General features: G+C 40.6%; 1 protein-coding gene across 3 annotated transcripts in view; it reads right to left on the reverse strand.

Annotated features, from left to right (window-relative positions):
* The window catches only part of SLIT3 (slit guidance ligand 3), a 469,203-nt gene that overhangs the window by 189,636 nt on the left and 263,350 nt on the right, over positions 1-16,217 (reverse strand). The gene's annotated exons all lie outside the window — the stretch shown is intronic.

Genomic DNA, 16,217 nt, shown 5'->3' on the forward strand with positions numbered 1-16,217 from the left:
GCAGCCTCTGAGGTGGCACATCCTCCACCACTGTGAACTGGCATAGTCCCACAGACTTCAATTTACAGCCCCAGCGGAGCCGCTTTCCTAACTCACTGCTCTGCCAGTCGCCCAAACTGGCTACAGGCACACGTGGAGCTGCCTTCTTCCTTCTGAAGGATAAAGCTGATTTACAGCCCCTACTAATCAGAATTTTCCTAAAGGAAAGAGTGCTCAGTCTGCAATCCTGTCACGATTTGAAAACAATTACTTATCTCCTTCCTCAAACTTTTGGTGCAAGTTTAATTCCATGCAGTTGCATATTTGTCCTCTTCTAACTTGCTCCAAATTCATGAACACCACTGCAGTTTCCTGACAGAGAGCTGTTAATTCCAGACTTAATGTAATTACACTAAAATCACTAACCAGCAGAAACGACTGTCATGTCTGTGGTTTTTTCAATAATATTTACACATTAGTCTTTACACATTTCTCCACCTTCTTGTATAGGACTGATGAGAGTCAGAAAAAAATGATACTTCTAATGCTAGAGGAAATCACACAAATTTTATGGCAGAGACCTCGAGACAAAAGGAAACTACTTAAATTTTGAACCCCGCTAATAGTACAAGTATTTTATTTTAAAAGTTCAGAAACTCTAAGCACCCTTTCAGGTCCCCTGGACTAATTCAGAGAGCAGAAATCCCAGGCTGTCACATCAATATTCAGTCTCAATTCTGTAAATCACAGACTACACAGAGATTTTTGTTTCCCTTCTTAAAATTCAATTAATATCATTAAGAGCATATAATAAATACCAGAATCCTTGTCAATTTTTTCATCTGAAATAATACTTCCATGAAAACATACCCACATGCTCTATTCTGGTTTAGTACCAAAAGGATCTTCTCTGACAGAAAATGTTACACAACACAACAGAAATACCCGAAACATTAACTATTTAGTAAAATAGCAACTGTCCTAATGTTTTCCAGCCACACTTCAAGTGGGAAACTACATAGGTTGTTTCTTTTGTTTAACACACAACACTGATGACAATACCACCTGCTGCATCCCAGCTTAAAAAAACATTCTGGTCTTCTAGTTTATCACTGACAAAAGCAAAAAACACTTTGCAGATGTCCATTTTCTAAGTACAAGGCATTTTCATAATTGTACAGTACAATAGCCACAGTGATATTTCTTGTTTTCAACCTGATTTTGAACAGATTCAAATGAAAGGGGCAGGGGAGAACCTGTTGGATGCTGAAGATGCCTTTTGTTACTTGTCAGTAACAGACTGGTTTCCTTTCCTATTCCACTTCTGCAGCTGAATAGCAAAACAGCTAAGCAAACTGAGAAATTTTAATTCAAACTTAATTCAAATTGAGAAAACACTTTTCCCCACCCAAGGCTTAATAAGCATCTCCCATAGCTACTAGAGGCCTGCTGTGCTGGCCATTCAGGTTTTTGATCCACACCAGCCCGCTTTTGTGTCACATTTGGCTGACCATGGGACATCACAGCATTTGCAAAATTCTCAGTTAGAAAGAAATACTCAGACCCATTTACTGATAGGTAAATGAAGAAAGAGATCTGCATGTACTAGATTATTGCTGCGTTTGAACGCCTTTTATTTTTGGGCACTGTAGATTCTTTATGGGCTTCCAATACACAAGATTTGATATCAGGAATCCTGCAAACTGCAGCCCTTCTTCGGCAGCACAGGCTTCCATGTGTCTGTGGGCTTCACTCTAAGTTAAACAACGATGTTCAGTTCCTTTTCCCATGCAAAACTCTCTCGACACATTGTGAAAGGGTGGTGCTGGGTTACTTCCCTCTATGATAAACCTGGGTTTTGAAAGTGAGATGCTGATACAGAGCAGCAAAGCAAAAGGGACAAGGCTGGTGGGGCAGAGCTGTACCAGACCATGCAGCACTGGTAGCACTAACAACTAACATTTCCTTCTGTCTCCTCCAATTACCCCACTGCTCAGTCACGGGGTGCTCTTGGCTGTGTGCGTAATCCCCACGCTGCGTGTCCGTAACACCATGTAATTGGGCCTAATGCAAGATTATTATCCGTGTGCATGCAATGGATAGCTACAAATGGTGTTTCTGCAGGCTGGTAACGTTCCCAGGAGTGAATTACTGTCATACTCCCCGATTACTGCTTCTCCCACAACTGCCATGGCTCCCAGCTCCTATCCCCAGTGTAACTATACATCCCATAAATGAGACCAGGAAATTTATTCAGACTTAACCAAGGCATCTCCAAGCATAATTAAGCCTCTCATGTTAATAGTTTTTTTGATAATGTTACTTCTACTCAGAAGTGGGTGAAGTGATGCAAAAAAAAAAAAAGGCTGAACAGCTCTGCCTAAGTTGCCAGTGGAGCTCAGAAGACAACACTACTCTGTCCTGGCAGTGCCAGAAACACAACTTCTCCAAGACCTCAAAGCTTTGGGGTGTGTCTGTGTGTGTAGTGTTGGTAAATAAGAGTGAAGGAATCTTTCCCCTGTGTACTGAAACTGTTGAGCCTGTGCAAGATCAGACATCACCATCAGTATTTATGCACATAAAGAGAAGGATCTAAGGGTCTGTCTGAAATACAGAGACAAAACATCAGTTTGGGAGACTGCATCAGCAGCATAATTTAGCACTAAGAGTGCCAGTACCTTAGACCTCTGTGTTAGCAGATTCGTATCACTTACTTTTAAACCTCCATTGAACTACATAAAATACCATTGCAAAGGGAATACATCCTCTGTTCCTTGTATTCACACAAGGGTTAAGAAAAGCAGGAACAGGCTTAAATTTCACAGAGGGACTTTCATTATATATAGGGAAAATGTTTCTTACAATAAGAACAGAGTGTGCAGCCATCAGCAGGGAGGCCTGTAATAAAATACTAAATGAATCCCTGTCAGGAATGGCATTGGATTCAATGGGCCTGCCCCTGGGAGGGACAGTGGATGACAACTTCTGACCCCCTCCAGCCCTCACACAGCACCCAATATAACTAACAGCTGCAATTCCAAAAAGTGAATCTAAATCTATATTTAGTAATAAACCCAAGACTTTAATTTTATACGCTGCCATAATTAATGTTTGTAATTAACTTTCAGATTGCAGGGCAAAAGAAGCTATATTTCCAATAGCTGTAAAGAGCTCTTTTTCACACAAGTCAGGAGGAAGTTGCATTGAATTAAGTATTTACTGTTTCTTATGGCCTCTGATGAAAAAGCAAAGTGGCTTTGGCACTCCATCCCTCAGCACTGAGTGCAGTCACCTTCGACTTTCAAGGCATCCAAGGTTTGCTTGTTAGGCAACGTCCAAAACTCAACTGCACCTCTTCTGAGCTGTGGTGAGTCCCGAGTGCCTCTTGTACTCAATTCCTTGATCTCACCACAGACTGTTTGAGCGAAAGCCCACAACTACCATGTGGGCAGATAATGAAAGCAACTGATGCTGCACTGATTAATCCGTTACTCGGCACTGTTAGAAAACATAATGATCTCACAAGGGGCCTTATTCACTGACATAGAGCAGCAGAGCTCTGAGCTGACACCTCAAATTAGCAGCACAAGCAATAACAGCTGGGGGTTTGTCTCAATATTTGTACCCAACTTTAAAATGAGTTGGCACAAGACAAGTGCTATTTTTAAACACAATGTTACCCAAGGCAAATAATGGTCTAAATAGTCTCCAGGTGACACGAAGAACCCACTGAAATAAAAATAACTGGTTGCCAATTTGTGGTTTTTGTTCTAGTATTAGTCTTTTGACAATGTGTTCACAAATGTTCTCAACACAGCAACGTGAGAGGCTCCAGCATCGTTAACTTGGGAAGCTGACATCAGAAATATGACTATCTCAAGGATACAGAGGAAAGAAAATCTTCCTTTTAGAAATGTATGGAAAAAATAAAGTAAATAAGCTTAGCAGAGAATTACGCACAAAACTGCCAACAGTGTTTATTGCTACAATTGCCTTGTTCTTCCCATTCTGTGGCTAATTTTAATTTGCATATAACTGTCAGATTTTAACTATTTAAGCTTATTATAAAGGCCAGATGTTTAAAGCAGACATTTTTTCCCCTTGAAGGAGTGAGATTCCTTTCAAAGACATCAGGCTTTAGGGAAACTGAGTTATTATAGTAACAGACTCTGTGTTTAAAACTCCTGTTTTGTCACCTGGCAAGAACCAGGATGATCACGTTTGCCCACAGCACAACTTTAGCACATATTAACTTAAGTCCTGTAATTGCTGCCTTAATTCTCCCTAGAGTCTAGCTGTGCCTTGGCTGGAGTCTCTGCAACTGACAAGCTCAGGAGCTGAGGCTAAGAGCAGGGGAAAGAGAGGACTGCAGCGAGAAAATGCTGGGCAAGCTGAAGAGATTGGGACTAGGAGTCACTGGAAAAGGGCAAGAGGCCAGAAAAAAATCATATGGGCCAGCACATCAAAGGTTTTACTTGGTATTTAAACAAGCATGAGCAAAATTAAGGATTTCAGTGGCATATGGCCAAACCTTCTGGTGTTACCTTTAGCCCTGAATTTATGTTAGATATGCACATACATATTGTTATGCCTGAATTTACTTACTTATGCCAAGACCCAAATAAATAAAATATTCCAAAACAAGATGAAGTAGAGAACAGAACAAGGAAAAATAAAACATAATAAAGGTTATACAGACAAAGTGGTACAAATTTAGATTGTGTACATCGTTAGATGTTAAATCAAAAATATCACTCACATGGTCTTACATTAAATACCTTATTGCTTCCCCTAAAGGAAGTTGCTCTTTCTGTGCACAGAAAGACATTGCTATTTTCCCACACAATCAAATCACCTCTATCAGCTGTATAAAATACACGTACTAGTTGCATCTCCCAATTCTAACATCTATGCCCAGTGAGAGTTGAAAAAGCTTTTTAGAGAAGTTTCAATCAGCTTTTCAATCTTTTACATGGAACTTTAATTATAGGCAGAAAATAAAAATTCCATTCAGCCTGAATTAAAATATAAAAGCATTGGTGCAAAGACAAGAGAATGCAGGCTGAAATTATTCTGCGCTGCTTTATTTTTGAATGAAGGATTCTCCAATGAGCTATTCTTCTAAACTCAAAAACAGCAAATGAAACATTGGCTTAAATTTTTTTTTTTTTGAATGAAGAAATTTTCTCAGGTCTTTGCCCAAAGGCTACACGTTTTTCAGTACACTGTATTGGGAATGCCTGCTGTGGCTCTAAGTCCTAAGTACATCCAGAATTTTGATTCAGAGAAATAAAATATTTCTGTGAACACTGAGTAAATGTTTTGCATCATTAGGGTGGTTTTGATGTTTCTCTATGGTACCAAATTACGAGGCCGATATTATTGCCTAGAACCACTGGGAACGAGTCCAATTCTTATAATACACAGACCAATGCCTGCTGAAGCCAGAGCAAATCCCATGGCTGATTTCAGCAGGGAATGAATCTAGTCCCTGCAATCCATTTATTTAGGCACAGATTTTTGCAGGAGCCACAGCAATCAAAAATATAATTGCATTCCATTTAAACTCCCCTAAATTTTATTTTGTAGATTCATTTGAAAATCTCTTGTTCAATGAATTAATACAATAAACCTAAAATACAATTATTTTACTTTCATATAAATTCACTGTTAAGTAGAGATGGCTTTGGTTCTTTTTTTTACGTTATACTCTCATACCAAACATGGCTCTTGGTGTCACCCAACTGCACGCATACCAGGTACTGTGGTTTACGGATTCTTTGCTGCTCCTGACAAACCCAGTGGAAACAGGACTGGGTTCTCAATGCATACAGAGGTCTGAAAGCCTACCAGAGTGAATTTATGGAAAAGATGAAACAGAATCAACAACATGAAGTCAGATTATACAAACCTTAAGTTTGATGCATCAGCTCCTCAGCAAAATAAAACAGTTTCTCAGGTCCCTGCCTAAACTGTTGTTTCGGGTTAGTCCTTTCTGAAGCTGAAGCAGCCTTACAAACACAATCCAATTCAAATTAACACGGTTCAACTCCAAAATTTGAAAAGAGCGAGCAACTTTGGTCATTTGTTCAGGTTCATGGCTTTTAATGATGGCGATTTCCAAGGTAAAATGTTCCAGCATTCAGTCAGCTGAGTGCTACTATTTTCTTACAGGACTTCACCAAAAGACCTTCTGAAGAAATTGATTAACATTGGATCAGAAAGGAACAGTATCATTGTTCAAAGCCATGTTTTAATTTGTCTTGTCCTGAGCACACTGCAGCCTTAATGCTACAGCTTTATGGTAAAAGCCTCTGTTCTGACAGCCTTCCCCTCACAGTGAACACCACCTTTCATACTCCTCCAAGTAACACATCAACTACAGAAAAGCCATTCCAAGTGGCAGAGAGAAATCAGTTGTCTTTTCTGAGGTAGAGAAAGTGACAAAAATGGACTTCTGCACCCATTGTCAGGGCTCTGTGGCAATATTCAGTCTCCTTGGGATGGTCACTGTGCCAGCCCGTGGCCACCTCAATGCCGCAATGCGGCAGCGCCTGAGCGACTGCGGGAGCTTGCGGGGCCCGCGCTGCCTGCTGGGAACAAAGAGGGACGAGCCACCAACCCCATGAGTGACACAGCACTGGCAGTTTAGCCAAATGTCGGTGTAAAAGGTTTTACCAATGCCTTGTAAGAGGCAGCAATGGGAATCCACAGAGAGGGGGCTGCCAGAATCCCTGGGTTCAATTTTCCTCCAACAGCAGAACTAGCAGGTCCTGAAGGCAAAATAACGCCCCTTATTGCTCTGGCCAGAGCAGCCACTCTGATTTCAGTGTCTCAGCTGCCCCTCAGTTCCCAGGGCCATTGGCATTGCCACTGAGAGAGAGCAGCAGGAAGAGATCTTCCATGGCTCCAGCAAGAGGACAATGGGCATGGTGCGGCACAGAACCACACAGGTAATTCCTGGCTTTGGACAGCAGAGGAAGGAAAACAAACAAATCTTTTAAAGAGAGAACACTTCACCTTAACTACCAAAATTGCCTCCCCAAAGTGCAAGAGACTGAGAAGGTATTTGCGGAATAATTTTATATTCTAACGATATGTGTTGCCCCTATCTGCAATTTGTCCATGCTGGAAATTAATGCTAATATTCAGGCTAATATAAATCCACATGAATGAAATAGGGGATGTGTGATACACGCATTCTGTGAATTTACACTTGCACATATGAACAGTTATTAAAGAAAACTTACATTCATAGAGGAAAGAAATGCTTTGAAAGAACGAAGACTAGACGTAGTTTCTAGACAAGGGCAATTATACGTTTCTTGGTGAAGCTGGAAAGGGATCTGCTTTCCATCAGGATTTTATTTTAATAAGGCATTAGACAGTGCTTGTGTGTATCACACAAGAAAAAGGTCAGTACGTTTAAAAATGCCTATCTTTCCAATTTTTATGTTACTCCCAAACTCCACCTGCCCATAAGAAGCAGCAATACCTGCTTATATTCATGCAATACAGCTAAGAAACCGTAACAATCTGAATAGCAAATACTCACAGTGTTTCATTTGCCTCCAGTCCACAGAGAGAAAAATCGCAAAATAAAATATACACAGAAAAAATTCGACGCACCCATGATCTGTTCAGGAATATTCTACAAGCGCGAGCAGTAGTTAAATAAAAGGAATCAACAGTTCTTCACACATGGCTGTTTCTCTGTAATATCTGCATGCACCAAAAATAAAATATACCTGCCATTGTGGAGGGTCTGTCCTACCCGTTTCGGTCTGAGGACTGGCTGGAGTGCCTCACCTGGCTTCTAACGCCCTTCCCGCGGACGGGAAGATGGGATGTCTCGCAGATGAGATGGACCCAACCCTTTTAAGACACCACTGGAATTGCCCAAGGAGCCAGTAGGAAGCGCGGGTGCTGCGGCGTGGGCTCCCCCTCCCCAGAGCCCGCCCAGCCCGCAACCGCCTCCTGCACCAACGGGGGCTTCTCGCGGCCTCCAAGGCGCCGTCGCAGAGATGCTGCATTGCGGCAATTTATCGATCGCAGCAGCCAAGTCCAGCGCTGAAAGCCATGAACCAGGGCTGCTTCCCCACACTCCCTTCTCCCAACAAAGCCCGTCTGGTGTCAGACACAACCTAAGGTTCTAGTGGTGAACAGAGACCTTGCCCTGTGGTCTGTGCTGCTTCAGCCCTCCAGCACAGCCATCAGCCTGGCTTCCACAGTGTTCTCTTCTCTTTACCCTCAAATAAACTGAGCAACAGTCTGGTGCTTGCAGACCAAGAAGCCTCACCCCACCCGGTGCTGAGAAGACAAGAGGGATCACAAGCAATTTTAAAAACTTAATGGCACAACTGAACAACATCGTTTCCTTCAATGGCTTTATGTAGCCATTGATGCTTTTCCAACTGACCAAGCTATTTTCTCAGGTATCTCTAAAGCACTAGAGCAACACAGTACATCATAACAAAGGTTTCTGGATGGCCTTACAGCATTTTTAGATTTGTTTCTAAGGATGTGCAGATGTCCCAAGCATGGTCATCCATTGCTCGTAAAGACTAAAAACAATGCATTCAGATTATTCACCCCAAAACAGAAACATAAGAAATGTAATTCTGCTTCAAAAATATTGAACCAGTTAACAAGAAATTGCTTCATTTATGATAACTTAATTAACATAGAAATTGTGATTATTTGTCTTCAAATGACTTCAACATTATTTTATACTTCCATCCTTAAAGCAGCTCTTAAATTTTCTTTTTTCCTAAACCCAGGACTAGATAAGCTAAGTAAATAAAATCTAATTTATATTAATCTTATTGCTTTCTTTTAAGTTTTAAAAATTATTTTTCTTGATTTAACCTTAATTTAAAAATGCTCTCATCATCACATATACTTGCACACATACATACCTACATTATATGCATAACCTTTTGAACAGCAAGAAAAAAGACCCTATTTGATCTTTAGATCAGACGCAGTTTTTACTAATGCATTTTTTTTTCAGGTGCAGATAGAGTTATCTACTTCACTTCCAAGCACTTCCAAGCTATCTACATATTTCTGATTTGATTTCTAATTTATTACAGGCACAATATTATTGTCCTAGCTAAAAATATTGGACAATACCAGTAATATGTAATGCACAGTACCCTGGTCCCTGCAGCTACAGTTTAAGGTAAAGTATCAGACATCTTGCTTGAATTGGGAGCTCAATCCTGGTATATAGAGCTCCCATCATAGTTTTACTCTCTCTTTCCAGGCTTTTGAGCCCTCCCTTGAATAAAGACTGGCTACAGCTCAGAGCTTTTGTCTACGTTGTACTTAGCACAGCAGAGGGACAAAAGCAACCTCTAAGAAAGACAAACCATCTACCCCCCTATTGGTCACAAACAATGCCTTTAGCTGGACACAGAAAAAAAGAAGGGAACAGTTATGTGTTTTGAAACGTTTTTTGAAATGATCATTTTTCACTGTTGTGACTGAGCCCAGAGGAAGCAGGAGTTCCCACATACACCACCAGCTCTGGACCCCGAGCAGCGTCACAGGAGGGCTGAGGCCATCCTGGGATATTTGACAGTGCTATCAAAGGAACCTGTGGTGTGCACACATGCAGCCTCCCCCCAGCCACGGAGCTGTATTGATGCCAACAGAACCACATCCAGCTACCGGAGTATCGTCATCCTGCTGCTTTGGGGAGTCATAGAAACAGTGAACTGCAAAGTACGCCACAGAATGGCTGCTCATCTACCTTGAACTTGTCATGTGCCGTCAGAACTGTGTCATCACCTCAACTTCATCAGCAAGGAGTTTTATTCCCATCCTAGTCCTCAGCTCAGCTCTTGGTTAAGGTGTTGAGCTGCACATCAGCATTAAATACACATCTGAGTGTCCTCTGGATGAAGTCGTTCACATTCATTTGACTTTCAACAGTCAAAATGCTTGTTCTACATCTTTTATATTACTGACGAAGAAACTATATTAGTCAAAGGGGAGGGAGGGCAGGTCACAAGATGAGCAGAGCATGCAAATGAAACAATTAATATCATGGGAGAGAAGGTTTGCCAGAAATCCTGTCTCTCCTGGAGTTTTGACTTTGGAATCTCTCGGAGCAGAGACTGCAGCACCAAGGAAGGGCTTAAATGCCACAACCCATAAAGCTGGGCTTCCTCAAAAAGCATACTGGTCAGTGATTCATGAAACTAATAATTCTAACCTGGCACTGCTCTTATCTTGATAAGTTCTGCAGCCTGCAAGGCTCCAGGCTATTCTTAAAGGGAAAAAGCCTTCCAACCTAATGGGGCAGGGAAAGAGAATGAGCACAGCATTCTACTACTACATATGCTCCAGGAAGGGAAAAATCCATCTTTTCTAAATATGTAACATAATTAAGCATCTGGACCAAGGACTGATAGAAATGTTCATCAATTTGCAAGGACATGCCTGGAATACAGCAGGATTAGCAAAATCATTGATCAATGAATTTATGCAAATATATTCTCCCCATAAAGAGAGAGTTACATTACATCTGTAACAGGCATCGGTGATTTTCAGAGACCCTCTCTTAGCCACTCTTATTTTATCTCGGCTGGTCTTTGATATAAAGCCTGTCACCATGGTGCCATCTGGATAGTGTTCCTTTCACCATGCTGTACTTCCAACCTCCCATTTGTAATCTGCTGTACAACAGAGGTTATCTCAGATTTCCTTTCCACATCTTGAGCAGGGACACCAGATCTCCCATGGACATGCATCAGCAAATAAAAACATTTCTTATCAAGCAACCATGTAAGCACCCCATCTTCCCTCCATCAACTCGTTATGCTGATTATGCATCTCCTTTCCCTAGGGTCCACTGAGGGGGGCACTCCACTTTCTAAAAGTTCACCCAAAAAAAGGCATTTCTGTAGTTAATCTTATCTCTGATTTATGTAACTGAAACCTTGTAGTAACCACAGCCAGGTTCCTCAGGAGCATTTCTCCTTCCTTTACAGACCGACAGTGATACAGGAGGCAGGAGGAATGGGAAGAGTAGAAGCTAAGGGACAGTCTAATAAATAACAAAGAGAAATTGAAATTCCCACTTGCCTAGTGACACCTCTGTACTCTGCACACACCATTTCTGTATTGCCAAACCAACTGTTGTCCTTCCTCTGGCATAACCTGATTGTCTGAGAGACAAGTTCAACATAGAAAACGGCAGATACTCTTAGAAATGCCAAACTCCTTGTTTTTCAATTTCACCAAGCAGGTACATACTTCAATTACTCATACACTGCCAATGGTTACTCCCTTACATTTACTTTTTATTACATGTGTAATTTTTTACATGTTGACTGATGAAATAAGTAAAGATTTTAAACTGCTTTTATTAATTTACATACATTTGAGCTAATATAGACCCTTGGGTAAAAAAAACAACTCCAGTCAAACCAACAACACAAACCCCCCAAAAAACCCCAAAACCCAAACAAAATATAAACCAAAACCTGCAATAATTTATTTTTCACTCAAGTATAAGTAAACTAGCTATGCACATCATTTGACAAAGAATTCTCATTTTCATTATTATATTTCGGCATTTTGGTATCAGTTATAGGAACATAATTTACAGAGTTCAAATTTGATCCTGATTGCCTCAACCGATCATAATTTCCAGCAAAATAGAGGAGGAAATCACATTTGTGTGGCATTTTCAGGCTTTCATTAAGCAATGACATCTCATATATTTAGAATTATGTCATGACTTTCGCTCCCTGTCTCTCCAGGTTGTGAAAGCAAATAAAAATCTTCTATCTAGTTAAGACATGCCCAGAATAGCATTTTGCAAATAAGTAAAACTGACTATATAACTGAGTGTTCAGCACACAGAGGCAACCCTAGAAACAATTAAATCCTGGCTGTAGCACAAAATATTGATTCATGTTCAGAAAGTTCTTAAAAGTTTGCTATGACAAAAGGCAGTGTGCATTATAAGCACACTCATCCATGACATCTCCCTTAGAAATTGTACAGACCAAACCTTTTATGAAAGAATTGTTTATAACAGGAACACATTGAATCCAAACAAGGAAAGCAGGAATAATCCCGATTTTTACCCACTGGTAAAATGCTTGCAATGGCTGGGTGTGGCAGACGATGCACAGAACTGGGGCTGCAGGGTGTGACAGACCAGCTGTGTCCCGCCGGACGCGGCTCGGGACCGAATCGGAGCTTGAAAACACCGGCACAGCCCTTGTAGCTCTGTGGTTTTGTCATGGAGCAGGAAGAAGAGTGTGGCAGAAATATTTGGGGAGAAAAGGTTCTGCATGCAAATACTGACAGAACAATTTAAATTTCTCCTATTGCTTTAAGATTTTGGGAAAGGAAGGGTGGCGCATTTTTCTTTATCTTTATGACATTTTTGCAATCGGAAGAAAAAATATTTGTAATATATTTAGGACTCATTTGGAACTGAAGTCACAGATATTTGGATGACTATACTTGCACCTTTTTCTTAGTACTTGTGGATGAATTGGCATGATTTTTCACACTAAGGCACCCAAAGTGGCATGATGAGTCCCTGAGCGCGTAGTCTGCGGCTATGGACTCAACAGCAGAGCCAGCGCTCCTTCACTCCAAAAGCAGGTGAAACTCAGGAGGGAGGATTTTCAGACTCAGACATATTATATGAAAGACCTACAATTAATGTGGCTAACAACAAACAAACCCCCAAATCATTCTGTACTAGCTCTGTACTGCAAGAACTCCTTTGCCTTCTTTAACAGAATACTACCCACAGACCTCCTAGGATTAGCTCTTGGTATGATAAAATCTTATGCAACGAACAGAATGTGTTCAAGCTCTGGACCCTCTGGCTATCATTATAAAGCAGGAGGAAAAACAGCTTTTACAATATAAAAAAAAGGAAAATACTCCACCTAAGTTGTCAACATTGACTCATAATTCTTTCTCTGCTGTCTACATGGTACAACTCCCATGCCACCACACAGTTTTCCAGTTACCCCAGAGAGACAAAACAATGACAAATAGATTAATGGGCTTTTTGTTAAACCGAGTTCTGTTTCTTACTGAGAAAAATGCTTCAGCCCTTCCAGTCTAATGACAATAGTATGCTCAGGCAGTCAATATTACTAGTTCTTCCAGTTTGAGCTTGTTGAACCACCTTGAAGATAATTTCTTTTACTCATCTATCCTAAGAGACTGGAGGTGGAATTCTGAGCCTTAGAAGTTTTTTACCTCCTATCCTTCATAATTTTGGGCATCTGGAAATAAAACTATGGACTAATTTCTAACCTATAAACTATACAAACACGCCATATAAACTATTGTCACACACCATAAGGAATACTGGCTAATCATTTTGCAGACTACTCTGGGTTTTTGGTTTGGTTTTCTTTCGAGTTTTTTTTATAAACTTTAATCATACTTGTGGCTACAGTAATAGATATTTCTCAATAATACTGTTATTGCCAGATATTGCCACAGGACATAAGTAAAAACTAAGCAGAGCAGAAAACCTTCTCCTACTCAAAAATCTTTAGTTAGCAAAGGTTTTACACCAATTTTCTTCAACTTTCCTGCGCATTTCTATGCCAACAAGTCATAAGACAGTTAATAACTTCTGCCACTCATTTATGAATACATGCCCATTTTGCATTTTATTGCTGTTTCAGTTGTTGCACACACCTTTCTATGTCTTGGACTGCAAGACCAAACCCACTGAAATGTGTTTTATCGTCTTATAAAAAGCGGACACAGGAATTTGTCAACAAGAAAAATTTCCTATTTTATCAACAGATAGAAACCAAACCCTTCATGGGAATCTGCACAGAAAATCTGAGGCAAGAATGAACAAAGCCAGCCCCAGTGCAGAAATACCAGGACAGGAAGTTTAAGCCCATCAGTTCTGCTGGTCATTTCCCAGACATTATTTTCGACTTGCTGCACAGGCAAAGACAATCAAGAGAATGCACCAAAGCACTTTATACTCCACATTTTTGCATCTTTTAACCCAAAACTCAGAGTCAGCAGTAGTACTCGGCACCTGCATTGGGTCAGACCATAAAATCAGTGACACTTTTCGTGGCATTGAAACACAGAGGCTCCTAACCACAGAAGTGACCGAGAGCCCGTTTGCTTTGGGAGCTGCAGTCGGCGCCTTGGGCTGCTCCAAGCTGCAGCTGAAGTTCACAACTCCCTGCACCACACCAAGTACTCAAATTAGGCACAAATTTCAGTCTTGTTTTCATCTCTACCTCTGTGCTATTTGTTGGTACAGGAACATATTTATAACACAAAACAAGAAAATGAGAATAGCAAATGAAAACAACTTGTGGATAAGAAGAAATAAGTCACACGGACCATGGCGTGCTCTGCATTTTGAAGGATAACTGCACAAAAATTCCTTCTCTTCCTATAGCTACTGAATCACCAAGCTCCTTGCAGTCATGTTTCTTGAGGAGCTCAAGGTGAATGAAACGTGCAATCCAGAAACCAAAGTGTTTCTAAAGAAAGTATTCTTAGTTTATTTTTTGAGCAAGGCTGTGCCCCGAGTTACAGACAAAATTTAGAAGTCTGTAGACAGGGTGTGTGTGAGGAGAAAAGTGCAGGAATGGGAACACTGAATATCAGAAAGGTCACAAGATTTCAGTAAGATAAAGAAGAAATACATTATTTGGTGCTCTTGCAAACTGTTCAAACATAATTAGATTTTTTTTTTTTTGCAAGAATCCTTAAATATTTTCTACATATTGCATTATATGTTAAAATATATCTGCATAAAATACACAGTGGGTTTGAAATGTTGAAATTTGGTTTTACCTGTTAATGTTCTTTGATGGTTCAGATCGTTTTCAATTTTAACATTTTTGACTGTTTTACAACTGAAGATATGATATTCTCTGGGGCATTTAGCAAATTTATTTTGATAGAGAGATTAAATTCTCAGACTTTCTTTGAAAAAAAAATTCAGATTAGGCTGGAAGTATAAAACTCACATTTTGTGACTGCAAGAAAAATAAGTTTAGAAATAGATACTATCAATCTGTTTTCTCATCTTTTAGAATTAATATTGATTCTTTTCCTGTAGCAGTGTGTCTGTACTGAAAATTAAAAATGCGCTAAAAAACTGATTATGATCTATTTTATATATCCTCATCTTCTCCCACCCACAAATAATTGGCATAGAAGTAACCAGTTAAAACAGAGAGGTAAATAAACTAATTCAGCATTTACTACATCCTGGGGAGAAGGAAAGCATTCCCAGCAACTTCTGCAGAGCCTGCAGAACTCAGTATATTGCAAAAAAGGGCTCCATTTATTGTCCAGCCTATTTAGTGAAAGTTATAGCTCTGTCTGCTGTCAGTGGAGGACTGATTCACCCTCTGCAGATACAGAAAATCAGTTCATCAAAAAAAAAAAAAAGAAAGCCGGTTTTAGAGGAGTTCATTTTTTTTTCCCCCCTTTCTTCTTTTCTTTCACCAATCTGACAGACAAGTAAAATTTTATAGTGGTAACACATTACTTTTCCTGAAAAGTGCTATTACTACATACAGAATTCAAACAATACTCTTGATAAGTTACCAGATAAAAAACTCTGCAGAAACCTTCTGCTAGCTCAATATGAGCAACACATACTATCTGATCAACATCAGGGTCCCAGCTGGGGGGACAGAGGGCAGCTCAGCTGTGACAGACACAGCTACCACCAGGTCCCTCAGAAGGCTGAGCTTCTGAGGGCAGAAGTACTTTGAGCATCAGTACGAGGTAGATCCAGCCCCTGGGAACAATCCTGTGTATTACCAGATGTGTTCAGACCCCTGTGTTGTGTGGCACAGGGCTGCCTATCCAGCCCCCGCTGTTCTTCCTCCTCTCGGCAGCCCAAGGCAATGTCGTGACTCTGCTGAGTCTCCAGGTGCCAGGAGTGTCTGAGGCAGGTGCTTATTTTATCCACCTACCATTTGCTGTTTCATCCCATGTAATTTAAGGGCAAGCTCTGCAGCAGCCTGGGCAGGCCTTCCCTGCTGTAGGGAGCTGTGCACTGGGTCAGGGCTGCTCTCGCATTAACTCACGGCAGATGACGAGGGTTTGAATTTTGGAGGGGTCGCGTGCTCTTCCCACCCCCCTCCATTTTGGCTCTGAATTATGTGCTTTCACGAGTACTGACACTCAGCTTTGCAGAATTACTTTCGGGTGACAGGAAAGCTTTATAGCAGTTCCTATAGTGAAAA

The sequence above is a fragment of the Corvus moneduloides genome, chromosome 15, assembly GCF_009650955.1.
Source record: "Corvus moneduloides isolate bCorMon1 chromosome 15, bCorMon1.pri, whole genome shotgun sequence".
NCBI classification, from domain to species: Eukaryota; Metazoa; Chordata; class Aves; order Passeriformes; family Corvidae; genus Corvus; species Corvus moneduloides.